Source organism: Gossypium arboreum, chromosome 7, assembly GCF_025698485.1.
Source record: "Gossypium arboreum isolate Shixiya-1 chromosome 7, ASM2569848v2, whole genome shotgun sequence".
NCBI lineage: Eukaryota > Viridiplantae > Streptophyta > Magnoliopsida > Malvales > Malvaceae > Gossypium > Gossypium arboreum.
In genome coordinates this window covers 41254011-41267901 of record NC_069076.1, presented here as the reverse complement: position 1 = coordinate 41267901, position 13891 = coordinate 41254011, and positions in this window count along the sequence as shown.

Below are 13891 nucleotides of genomic sequence, written 5' to 3'. Positions count from 1 at the left end.
TTAAATCGTAAACTGGGAAAAGCCAGAAATTATGACAAATGACACTACACGAGTGTGTGCCCGCTCGTGTGGAAAATCGAATGCATAAAACGTGGGCGTTTGATCATAAAAGCCACCATGAGCGATTTCATGGGCTTAGGCCGTTTTGGGCCACGTTGGGTAGAAATAGGCCGTGTGGGCCTCACATGCCTGTGGGCCCCACACGGACGTGTTGAGAACGTTGGGCCAGGCTATGTAGTTCACACAGCCAAGGCCATTTTTTGGGCTTTGCGGGGCACACGGGTGTGTGGGCCCATATGAGCCCGCATTATGGGCTTTGGGCCCATTTTCACTATTGGACCGTTAAGGTTGCATGGGTCACCCGAGACGACTGTAGACCTACTGTTGGGTTGGCAACTATACCTAGACCCCAATGTGATGAAATAACTGTTTTGCCCTTATGTGGTGAAATGACTGTTTTGCCCTTAAGTGGTAAAATGACTGTTTTGCCCCTATGAGGTAAAATGACTGTTTTGCCCTTATGAGGTAAAATAACTGTTTTGCCCTTATATGGTAAAATGACTAAAATGCTCCTACAGGGTAAATTGACTATTTTTCCCCTATGTGAGGTATTTATATATATTTACAAGTATGACTATATTTTAGCTTGCTATTTAAACTGTAATGGATACATGTATGATTCTATGATATAACATTGACATGACTGTATGATGCATTGCATGGGGATGGGTTTATTTTGATTGGAGGAAGTGTACTGTATTGGCAGCTTTGCTGCAAATCATTGATGACTTTAAGCTTATTATACTGGCAGCTCTACTGCAAATACTGTTTAGTGCCGCAACCGGTGCTATTTCGGAGTGTAGGGGGTTGATTTTATCTCCACATGGAGTGTAGGGCTGGATGAAGTGGAGTGTAGAGGCTGGTTGGGTAGGACTTGCATATTGTTTAAAATGTTACTGCACTATTTACTGTTACTACTCTGTTTACTGTTATTGCAATGGGCCAAGGCCCAAACACATGATTGTTTCTGTATTGAGATGGGCTAAAGCCCAAACAGATATTGTCACTATTACTGATATGGGCTTAGGCCCAGATTGTATGTAACACCCCTAACCTATAACTGTCACCGAATTAGGGTTACGAGGCATTTTCGATCAAAAACACAATTTCAAAACATTTATTAATATATATAATCACTCAAGTCAAACTCATTTATAAATAAAAATACAATCAACTCACAATTCAGAACATACATCAATTTACACCTTGCATATACAGGTCACAACAAATTTCAACTTGTTACTAACAGCATATAATGCATTTAATTGCACAACATTTTCTATTACCAACATGGTTATACATACTTCTATTACCACTTATGAACTTATACATATAGCTGCTAAATCATGTACACATTCTTATAGTTTAATAAGCCATAATTCACATCTTAAACAACTTACTTATATGGTTTGGATCATGAGCAAATTAGTCTTGCATGCCTTTTACTTAATACTAATTGAAGCATTCATACGGCAATAGTCTTGCATTTCTATATACTTTATTAAAAGTAAATAATCATTAATGTCTACACATACCATTTAATCATTAGATTTTTTTTATGCATTTGACCTTAGTAACTTAACTATTTTAAGCACACATTATTAAAAGGTACACTTATTACATTTATTAGTTAATATGTCTAAATTTACTTACATATTAACAAAAATGTTAGTCATTATTCGGACATCTTAAACTTTTAATCACATATTATCATTCTTGACCTAGCTCATACAACAATCTCATAGTAACCAAGTTTACGCATACAAATATATTAAAAATCTAATAAGCAATCATATATGTTTAATTCCATTATACCATAGCCGAACCTGTAAATGAAGTACATATATAATATATACAACTTACCGAAAACAAAGGCCACATTTAACATAAAATACATACCAAACAATCAACCATATTTATCCAAGAAGCATGCACAGTATTTACCAACAATCAAGCTCAATATTTAATCAAGAGTATATAAAACCGAATTGAGACATAACAAGCAACCATTTTTCAAAACACATGGTACTTAACAAAAACATTATACATACATAGCACGTAACTATAAACCAAAGTGAATGTAAACTGAACTTAACATAACTAAATTTGAAAGATAAAAGTTTAGCCATTTTCTAATGGCTTATATACATAACATTCAGCATTTTCAAAATATATTCCAGCCTATACATGCCATAATTTAAGTTTAGCTAATAAGGTACCAAAATAGTAGATAGTGTGGTGAACTTGGCTGACAGTCCCTGAGCTTGTAGCTTGACTCCAAAATCTATAAAACAGAGTAACATAATACACAGGGTAAGCTATCACAGCTTAGTAAGTCATAGGCAAATAAACAACTTAATAATATATTCAACTTGTTTAAGCTAACTGAATTAAATTATCATTATCAATGCTTAACCTTATAGCTACAAATGATATAAAATAATAGATTTCCATGCACCATTTTTACCTTGGCCGAATGCTCACCTAAATTAATTATTCAAATGTCATTTAACTTTCAAGCCAAAATATCACAATATAATCACACATACATAAATACATTAAATAAGCTCAAGAATCATAATATGACATTTTGCACACATATTTCTTACTTGGCCAAATATCCATAGTCACAAATATGTATATACACATAGTTAAAAATTACTTTAATGAAACTTAAGTTACTTATCTTCAAGGTCAAATTCACATACCATATTCGCACATATTCATTATTAGTTTCATACACAACTTGTAACATACATAAAATAGCTTACTTACTTTATTTCAATAGACAACAGACTATTTCATACCTGGTCCTTCATTTTAGATTTCATATTTAGTCACAATTTATCGTTGCCCGATGAACCATTCGGAATTGGGTAGGACACTCAGATAATCACACGTATATCGTACAATACCAACGTCCCAGACGTGGTCTTACATGTAGTCACATATCGATGCCACTGTCCTAGATAGGGTCTTACTCACACACATATATCAGAGTCACATATTGATGGCATGGCCTTACTCCCACAAATATATCAGAATCCTATGTCATGACATATGTATCCTAACTATTCCTAAGGTTCATACGAGGCTTTCGGACGTCGTAACTCGATCGAAACGAATGCTTGAACATGGTTACCAAGCTTATACACATTCGGAAATTACATGTATAAATTCATACATTTCATACCAGCATATGTATTTAGCATTTAACTACAATTAGGCACGTCTATTTGATTATAAACTTACCTCGACCGATGTAAAACGGAATAGGATAGCTAGTCGATGACTTTCGTTTTTTTCCGATCCAAATTTGATTTCTTTAGTTCTTGATCTAAACATATTCAAATTAAGCTCACTCAAACATATTTTCATTCAATTTAGTCCAAACACACATAAATGGGAAAATTACCATTTTACCCCTGACATTTACACTTTTAACAATTTAGTCTCTATTGCACAAAACACAAAATATACAAAATTTCAAATACCCATGCTTGGCCGAATATTCCTAGTGTTCATATAACTCCATATATTTCATTTATTTCACATTTTAGTCCCTCAAATTATTTTTTTAATTTAGTCCTAATTACTCAAAATCATCAAAAACTCCAATACAAAATATGTTAATCTAAAACATATCTTTCATATTTCATCATCAAACAACAAAAATCACAAGCTCTCAACAATGGCATAACTCAAAATATTCACCAAAATCAAAATTTTAAGCATGGGTTTTGTAGTACTCGAAGCAACGATCTCAAAAACGTAGAAATTATCAAAAAATCGAGCTAACCACATACCTTAATCAAGCTTGAGAAGTAGCCGAACCCTAACTTTCTTTTCTCTTTTCTTTTGTTTAAGTTTCAGTCATGAAGATGATGATATAAAACCATATTATAAGCTTTTATGTTTTATTATACATATATTATTTCATGTTTTACTATTTTACCCTTTTATAATTTAATTAAGAAACCATATATATCAAGCCTATTACCATCCAAATAAAAACACAATGGCATAATTGCATTATAAAAGCCTCCACTAACAAAGGCAACAACAATTAAGCACTTTCACATTCAGCCACCAAATTTTCATTTTACGCGATTAAGTCCTTTTATTTAATCGGGCACTCAAACGACACAATTAAACCACGAAAATTTCATAGATATAAATTCACACATAATAAACACAGAAAATAATTTTTAAATATTTTTCAGATTCGGATTCGTGGTCCTGAAACCACCATTCCAATTAGGGTCTAAATCGAGCTGTAACATTGTATTTGCTCACTGTATGTTTGACTGTTTGTTTATTAAGGGATTACACACTGAGGTTTCATAAACTCACCCTTCGCCTTCTATTTATAAGTAGTTTAAATTGGGTTTTTTTATGTAATAAGGCCTCTCTGGATTTTATTTTTAGTTTGGGGATTTATATTTCTTTTGCTTTAATACTGTTAGTAGTAGGGAAAAGATACGAGTTTTCAAAAGGATAAATGTTTTTCAAAAATACCACGGATACGTAACTTATTTAAGAGCTTCCGCAATAAGAAACGTTTTAAACAAACGACTTACATTTTGAAAGTAAACGACAAGTCTTGAAATCATCTTCAAGGTCATTCAAAAAGGTTCAATAGAGAATGGGTTTTTAACAATTTTGCACTTTACGGAAAACACTTCAATGTGACATCACCAGATTTGGCCATAATGTCTAGGCCGGGTTTGGAGTGTTACATCTTTGCTCACCGTAGCTATACTATTAATTGATAGGTACACTTTCTTCAGTCAAATTTTTAGTTAGTTTACAACGCATCAATTGTATATATGTGTATATCATAATTTTCAAAGGATTGAATGGTATGGAAATAAATTGAGGCCCGTATGAACTTAGTGAACGACGAGGATACAAATGACATGTCATTAGGGTATATAAGGTACAGGGTGTTGGCATTGGATGTTTTACCGATGGCTAAGGTCTAGCATGTGTTTCGAATCCTTCATAGCTCATGTGAGAAAATTGAGTAAAGTTATCATCTCGACCTACAACTCATGTGTGCAAGCCCATATTCATAGCTTGTGTGGGCATTTATATTCATAGCTCGAGTGAGCAACTCTATCCCGAGTATTCAAGGTTAATTCACTATTGTTCTTCGGGTGAAAACAATGTTTATGAAATGGAAATGGTATTACAATTTAATTATAAAGTGAATGGTATTATATGAACCAAGTATTTTTGCTTTGTATGTGATAGAAAAGCACTTAATATGTTCTATGTTTCATTGTGAAGGAAGTAACCTTGTTGGGTTTGTGCATTTACCTAGGGTATCAGAGAATACCATGTTTCATATCTATATATATGTGTTCAATTCTTAAGTTGTGTTAATGTTTGGTAAGTTATGTTAAATTCAGTATGAACTTACTAAGCACTATGTATGCTTAATTCTACTTTATTTGATTTCTTATAGATTACCAAAAACTACACAATCGAATGGAAATCAAGTTCTTGGTATAAATATATGTGAAATGTATTCAATGTTGCTGATGGTTGAAACTTGTCTTTTGGTCTTAATATGTTTTGAACGCTAAAGGGGTGGTTTGATGTCTAAATGGTTAAAGTAAATGACAAGTCTACATTTGATGTGGTGTACGAATTTAGGTAAGGTAGCATAATTGAAATGAAAGTGGAATGGTAGTTAGATATGTTTGATGTGGTGGCATGAATGAGATTTGAATTGGTAGATTGAAATATAAGTGATTATAATGTTTTGTGTTGGTATCGAATGTAAGTGCAATGATTGAAAAGTTTTGATGTTGAAATGGTGCCAGTGAGGCATATTGGTTAGAAGTTTAGGCAATATTTTAAAGTGTATTTTGACATTTTGAATAGGTACATCACTGAGTATAAACATGAGCATGTGTTTGGAATGTTTGAGTTAGGTAACTTGCATGTAAAGTCACTTTATGATGCACACGGTCTGGCGCACAGCCTTGTGTCTCCACACGGGCTGGTGACATGGTCATGTGACCACTAAAGGAGATAAATTTTTGTTCAACACGGTATCATTTAGATACACGGCCTAGCCACACGACCATGTGAAATTTTGTTGAATTGTTATATTTTAATCCACATGCCTTTAGTAAGATATATAGCCTGGATACACAGTTGTGTAACTCAAGCACACGTGGTCATAGTCTATCACACGATCGTGTCATCCTTATTTATTGAAATGTCCATATTTGCTAAATTTAAAGCTAAGCCATTACGTGTTCCCAAATTTATTTAAGGGCTTTCTTAAGTCCATTGGAGACTAGATTTGATTATAAATGGTATGAAACATGATGTTATGAAATGTTTGCATGTAATATTTTAATTTCAAATGTGTTTACGAATGTTATATGTCTTGTTATTTGTTGTGGCATTCTGTAGTTTGGGTCTGACGATTGAACTAGTTTAAGCGATGTTACTTGAACACCCTACACCCGATCCAGTTGTCAGACCTGAGCTATAAGATGTTACGACAATCACAACAACTATCATCTTATGAATTCAACTTAATATTTAATCAAATAGTAAAGCATTCAATAATATAAGTATAATATGTCTTATAACCAAAACTGAATCTAAATCGAGCTTACAAATCTCTTAAACCAACTTGGAATAAATTTAGGACTAGTTTGAAACTTTTACAAAAAGATAGTAAAAAGGCAAAATAGGGGTCACATGATAGTGTGGTCAGGCCATGTGATAGGCTAATTTCGTGTAGAGCTAGATAACATGGTTGTGTACCTAAATCATGGAACAAACTGAATCTGTGTATAACAAGTATACACGACCATGTCACCAGGCCATATAATAGACTAAAGTTTTGTGGACCTACATTCAAAATTACTAACAAAAGTCACACGATAGTGTTTTGGATTATGTAACAGATTGAGGCCATGTAAGCTAAGTCACATGGCAGTGTATCCTGATCGTGTAACTCACTAAGGCTGTGTACACCAATCACCACTCAAATCATACAGACCACACGATCATACCACATGCCCACACGGTCGTGTGTTAGATCATGTATACCAAAATAAACTTTCAAAGCAAGTCGTATAGCCTTAAGTTTATTTAAGCCACAAGAAAGCATCACACCGTCTCTCAACCTATTAAAAAACATCAATACAAGCCAAAAACACCACTTATGTCATCCATCCTAAGTGCCTAACCAATATGCCACAACTGACACTTCAATTCAACAATTTACAACCAACCATTCAACAACATACATACCACAACTTCATTCTTAAACATTCACACATAACCATCATTTCAAATGCTAATGTATCATCAAGAAAATTTCACCAAATAACCCAAAATATAAATGCCAATCCATGACACAACAAGCCATAACAACTATTAAGGCTTACATCCATACAGATAGTTCACATCAAGATGATACAAAACATAATTCAACTACTTATTTAGAAATTGCCATTAACCTATTTACATGCCACTTATAATCAGGCCAAAATGAGTAAAAGTCTACCAAAAAGGGTTGATGGATAGTGTGAGCTCCAGAAATGATCCAATCGACAACATGTTTTCTATCAATCTACAAAGAAGAAGAACAAAACGAAGGTAAGCTTGCTTAAAGCTTAGTAAGTTCGTATAAATTTAAACACAACATACCTGCCAATTACATAACTTAATATCTGCAAATAACACAATTAAACTTAGCATTCCTTGTCACCTTACATATTCATGCCATACCAAAAATGGTTAGTTTATGATCATATAAAGAACATCTACACATATAGATAGCATAATGCACATAACATTCACATTCATTTCATGAATAACATCTGATACCATAGGCTTTCGTTTTGATTCATTTCTATATATTGTTTTGCCCAGAGAACTATAGTACATTAACTTCAGAAACTCAGGATAACTTTGCTCACTTGAGCTCCAAATTGGGACATTAAGCATTACTCAATGTTGCTCACAAAAGCTATAGAGAATTTGCAACAAACGTTAGACCTAGGCCATCGACATTGTTTCCACAACCAATACATTGTACCTGATAAATAAAGCACTAGCACATAGTGCTTGATACAACTTGCACACCGATACAAACTATCTGATAATATGATCACCAGTACATAGTATCTGATAAAATAGTCATCGGTACGTAGTATCTGATAAATATAATCACCGACACATAGTGCCTGATAAACCCTAATGACATGTCATTTGTATCCTAATCATTCACTAAGTTCTCATGTGCCTAAATTCAATTCCTATATTATTTCCATCAAGGTAAGATAGTCACATATGCAATATGACTGTTCAACATTCTGTACCATCTCTCAATTCATTTTACACACATATAATTACCATACTTTACAATGTAGTCATTCAATCTCAATTTCAGTATTTATTTCAAACTATCATGCCAACACATTTATACATAATACAAGCATAAATAAGTATGAATCAAAATGAACCTAATACAAACATACCTAAAAAAAACAACAACGAACACAACACCGAGGACTATTTAGAAATTTTTTCCTTTTCTACGTTTATCGACTGGTCGATCTGTTTCTTGATCTATATAATAATTTAAATCAGTTAAAAATTCCAAATACCTTATAATGTATAAACGTATCCATATGGGCTTTTAATAACATTTTAAAATATTTCCCTAAAATTTAGCTTTTATTCAATTTAGTCCTTAAAATTGAAACTTACATAGTTTCACATTTAAGCCCAAGACCTTTAAGCTAACTTCAATATCATCCCTTAACAACTCTCAAACAACTAAATTTATAGGAAATTCATACCAATTTCAACATATTAACCTTGTAACTCCCTACAATCTAAGTACTTATTTTTGTATGTTTGTGACACAAATACATGTCTACTTCAGTGGTTAAGTGTCCTGGGAAAAGTCTGAGAAGTCTTGGGTTCAAGCCTTGGCTTATACAAAAATTTTGTTTTAATTGGTTAAACTCTTGTCTCTAGTTAGTAGGATTTTAAATAAATGTGGGTATTTTATGACAAAAAGGGCCTACTGGTCTAAGGGATAAGTGGTATGTTATCTATGCTAGAGGACTGAGGTTCAAATCCTGGTGGGGGCAGTGGAGTGTTTTATTTTTCTATTGTGCCGTGTAAGTGGTTGAATGTTAGTGGAACTCTGATGCTGGTGGGCGGTTGGAATATTTGTGGGGTGTGGGGATCGTGTAGCTGAATTTTGGGAGGAAATATGGGATTTGGATAGAGGTGTGATCGGTTTGAGTGATTTAAGGAGGGAATTAAGGGATTTTGGGAAAGAGTGGGAGTGTTGTGCCGAATATGGGAGTCCCATTTTGTGAAAATCGATCTATAGCACACTTTCACTTCTTGTTGCTGAATTTCTGTGTTTGGTTTTTACTGCTAATCCATCTTTCGTATTTATCTTTTGGGATGGATTGTTACTAGAGATCATTCGGGGTTTTTCTCAATTTGGTCTATTTTGGGTTTGTTCTTTCCTAAAACCGATTGCTTTATTCTCTTCCTCTTTCAAATCTTGGTCGAATACTCCTTATTCTTTCCTCTCTCAATTCTTTCCTTTTTCCTTCACCTTTTTGTTTGGCCGAACACACCTTCCTCCCCCTTCTTCGATTCTTTTTGGGTTCATAGATTTCCTCTCTTGTCATCTTTCCATTTTGACTGAATACCTCATCTCTCCCTCTCTCTATTTTTTTTCGATTTTTGCAATTTCGCTTTGACCAATCGGAGGGTGCAGGGTTCTTCTCTGTTCTCTCTTTTTCTCTGTGTGGTAATACTCTTCTAACATTTGCCTTTGCTTCCTTTTATGGCTAGAGACATGTTGTTTCTAGTCTTTTCTTCTGTAGTGACGTGTGTTTCGGCTTACATTTGGGTTATAGGTCGATTACTTCCTTTCCTTTTCTCAGTGTGGCGCTTTCAGTAAGTGTTATGTGGTTAGTACAATATTTTGGTATGACCAATATATGGTTTAGATTGTTAAGTCTTGGTTGGATTGTAGGATACTTCTAAAAAGGGTTTGAGCCAGTCTTTTGCAGCGGATTAAAGGAGTGATCCTCATTCGATCGACCAAGGAAAGTGATAAGAAGCTATTTTAATAAGTGTTATAGAAAAGATGTAACACCTCAAACCCGGCCCAGATATTATGGCCGCATCTGGCGATGTCACATTGAAGGGTGATATTATCAAAAAACCTCTTCTTTATTTATCTTTGTTGTGAGTTCTTAATGATAATTTTACAACATTTTAATTAGTTTCCAAAAATGAGTCGTTTGTCGAAATGTTAACCATATTAAATTGTTATTAATTTTTAAAACATTGCTTGTTGCAGAAGCTTTTAAAATATGTTGCGTAAACGTGGTGTTTGAAAAACATTTATCTTTTTGACTACTAGCAGATATAAATCAAAATAAATAAAATCCCAAATTAAAGATTAAAAACTTAAAGAGGCCTTATTACATCAAAATACCCAAATTAAATTACTTATTAATTAAAGGTCGAATACGGAGACGTGTACGGTTGTGTGGCCACTTTCGAGTCCCTCACAGCACCAATCCGTCTAAGATTGGGGATTGCCTGCATAGACAAACAGAAGGGTGAGTTTACGAAAACTCATTGTGTAATCCCTTAATAAACAAACAGTCAATCATGCAGTAAGCAAATACGATGCGTGCTAAGCCCGTGTCGATGTGAATCGGTTTTAGTTAAGGCCTTAGCCCATTACAGTATCAGTATTAGTGTGGGATTTAACCCATTTTAGTGACAGTAACAATACAGATATGCAACCAGAGATCCTACCCAACCAGCCTCTACACTCCACTCCGTCCAGCCCTACACTCCATGTGGGGATAAAATCAACCCACCCATCCCTACACTCCAAAATAGCACTGATTGCGGCACTAAACAGTATTTGCGGCAGAGCTGCCAGTATAATACACTTCCTCTAATCATAATAAACCCATCCCTATGCAACATATGATAATGTCATGCATGTATGCAATATATATTAAATGGCATGCTCAATCAGTCATACATCTTATAAGGGCATAATAGTCATTTTACCTCATAAGGGCATAATAGTCATTTTATCAATTTAGGGTCTAGGAATACTTACCGACTCAACTGTAGATCCACAGTTGTCTCAGGCGACCTGTGCAACCTTAATAGTCAAATAGTGAAGATGGGCCCAAGGCCTATAATGCAGACCCATGAGAGCCCACATGCTAGTGGCCCACCTAGCCCAGAAATTGCCTTGACTGTGTGGATTACACAGCTTGGCCCAATATTCACCACACGCTAGTGTGGTTTACTCATGTGGGGCCTACCTTCCCGTTGGGCCTACATGGCCCAATTTGGCCCAAAATGGCCTCAGCCCATGAAATTACTCATGGATGGCCTCAATGTTCATACGCCCTTGTTTAGGCATTCGAACTACCACACAAGCGAGTGCACACCCGTGTGGTGTTGTCAGCACTTATCTCAGCTTTTGTCGATTTACAAATTGAGACAGTGTTTTCGCACACCTGTTAGGATTCTAGGTACGCAAATCCTCTTAAGATTAACTACACTTAAAACAAATGACAAATCCATGACCAACGTTAGTCATGCTTAGAACCAACCGTACCAAAAACAATCCCCAAATGACGACATTTTGTATTACTTACTTCCACTACTTCAACTGATGTAGCCTATCACTCCTCAGGTAAACCAAGTTCAACACGATTTGGCACTTTTAAAATAACATTCGACATAACAAAGGATTAGAACCTTAACAGATTAACAAATAACAACTTACTCACAACGCTTGAGACATAACTTCTGCCCCTACCAAAATACTTACCAACCGACAGCAACTCGCGTTGGATAGAACCCAGTGCTTAGAAGAAGAAAAATCGACAGAAGAGGAAGGATGGAAAAAACCAAATATTCGGCCAATGGAACAGAGAAGCACCAAAGTCGATCCCCTCTTTTGGGAGAAATCAAAAGCAGAAGAGGGGAAGGGAAGAAAATATTTGGCTTTAACAATGTAAGGGGGAGCTCGATAAAAGCTGAAGGAATAGAGAAAGAAGAAAGAGGGTATTCGGTAAGTGACAAAAGGGAAAGAGGGTATTCAGCCAGTGACAAAAGGAGAAGGTGAATGTTAAGAACTGATTGGGAGAGGGGAAGAAAACGAGTTCGACAAAGGTTAGTAAGGGTAAAAAAGAGACAGAGATGAGCAGATAGCAAAAAGGACGAAACAACAGGGACAGGAACCCAAACCCCTAGTGCAAACGGCAGAAAAATAGATGCTTGAGGAAAAAAAAGAGGAGAAGAAGGGAATAATTCTAAAAAGTAGCAAAAACAGATTCGGCAAAAAGACCTTAAGGGATTTGGCAAATGGGGAAAATCATTACTGAAAGGCTAGGGACACTAAAGATAAGCCGAATGGTTGAGGAGAATCCCATTTCGGCACCACCACTCCTCCATTCCATGATCCACTCCCCAAATCTCTCCTTCAATCTCTCAACCAACCAACTTGAACCCCTTTCAAACTCCTTAGTATTTCAGCTAACCTAGAACACTTCCACCACGCTTGCAACAAAATAAAACACTCTACTACCCCTACCAGGATTCGAACCTCAGTCCTTTGGCATCAACAACAGGCCACTCATTCCCTAGACCAGCAGGCCTTTTCTGTCATGTTTTACCCAATTTTAATTAAAAGCCTACTGACTAGAGATAGGGTTTATTCAAGAAAGAAACAAGATTTTGCACAAGCCAAGGCTTGAACACAAGACTTTTCAGACACTTCCCAGGACACTTAACCACTGAAGCAGACATGTAATTGTCACAACCATACAAAAATAATTATTCAAGATTTGGGGCGTTACAAAAGGATTGTTTAATCTTATTGTTAAAAGGACTAATAGTGTGTTGTGTTTGGATCTAGGGTTGGAGCGCTTGTAGTCTATTTGCACACTCTCGCATCAAGGTGTGTAAAAACACTGCCCTAATTGTAAATCGGCAAAAGCCGAAATAAGTGACCGTTGACACTACATGGGTGAGCACTTGCTCGTGTGGTAATCCGAATGCATAAACATGGGCGTTTGATTGTAGAGGCCACCATGAGCGATTTCATGGGCTTAGGTCGTTTGGGCAGTGTTGGGCCAAAATGGGTAATGTGGGCCCCACACGGGTTTGTCACACAGAGGTGTGGAGAACATTGGGCCAGGCTCTGTAATCAACATAGCCAAGGCCATTTCTGGGCTATGTGGGCCACATGGGCGTGAGGGCCCATATGGGCTCGCATTATGGGCTGTGGGCCTATTTTTTAATGTTTGACTGTTGAGGTTGCACAAGTCACCCGAGATGACTGTGGACCTACTGTTGGGTCGGTAAGTGTATCTAGACCCCCTAATTGATGAAATGACTGAAATGCCCCTACATGGTAAAATGACTGATATGCCCCTTTGAGACGTATGACTTGGTTTGAGCATGCCATCTTATAGATATATTGATCACATGTATGATATTATGACATGATGCATGACATACTGCATGGGGATGGGTTTGTTATGATTAAGGAAGTGAACTATACTGGCAGCTCTACTGCAAATACTGTTAAGTGCCGCAGTCGGTACTCCTTAGAGTGTATGGATGGGTGGGTTGATTTTATTCCCACATGGAGTGTAGGGTTGGACGGAGATGGAGTGCAGAGGCTGGTTGGGTAGGATCTATTGTTTGCATATCTGTACTGTACTATCACTAAGATGGGCTCTGGCCCACATTGTTACTGATACTGTAATAG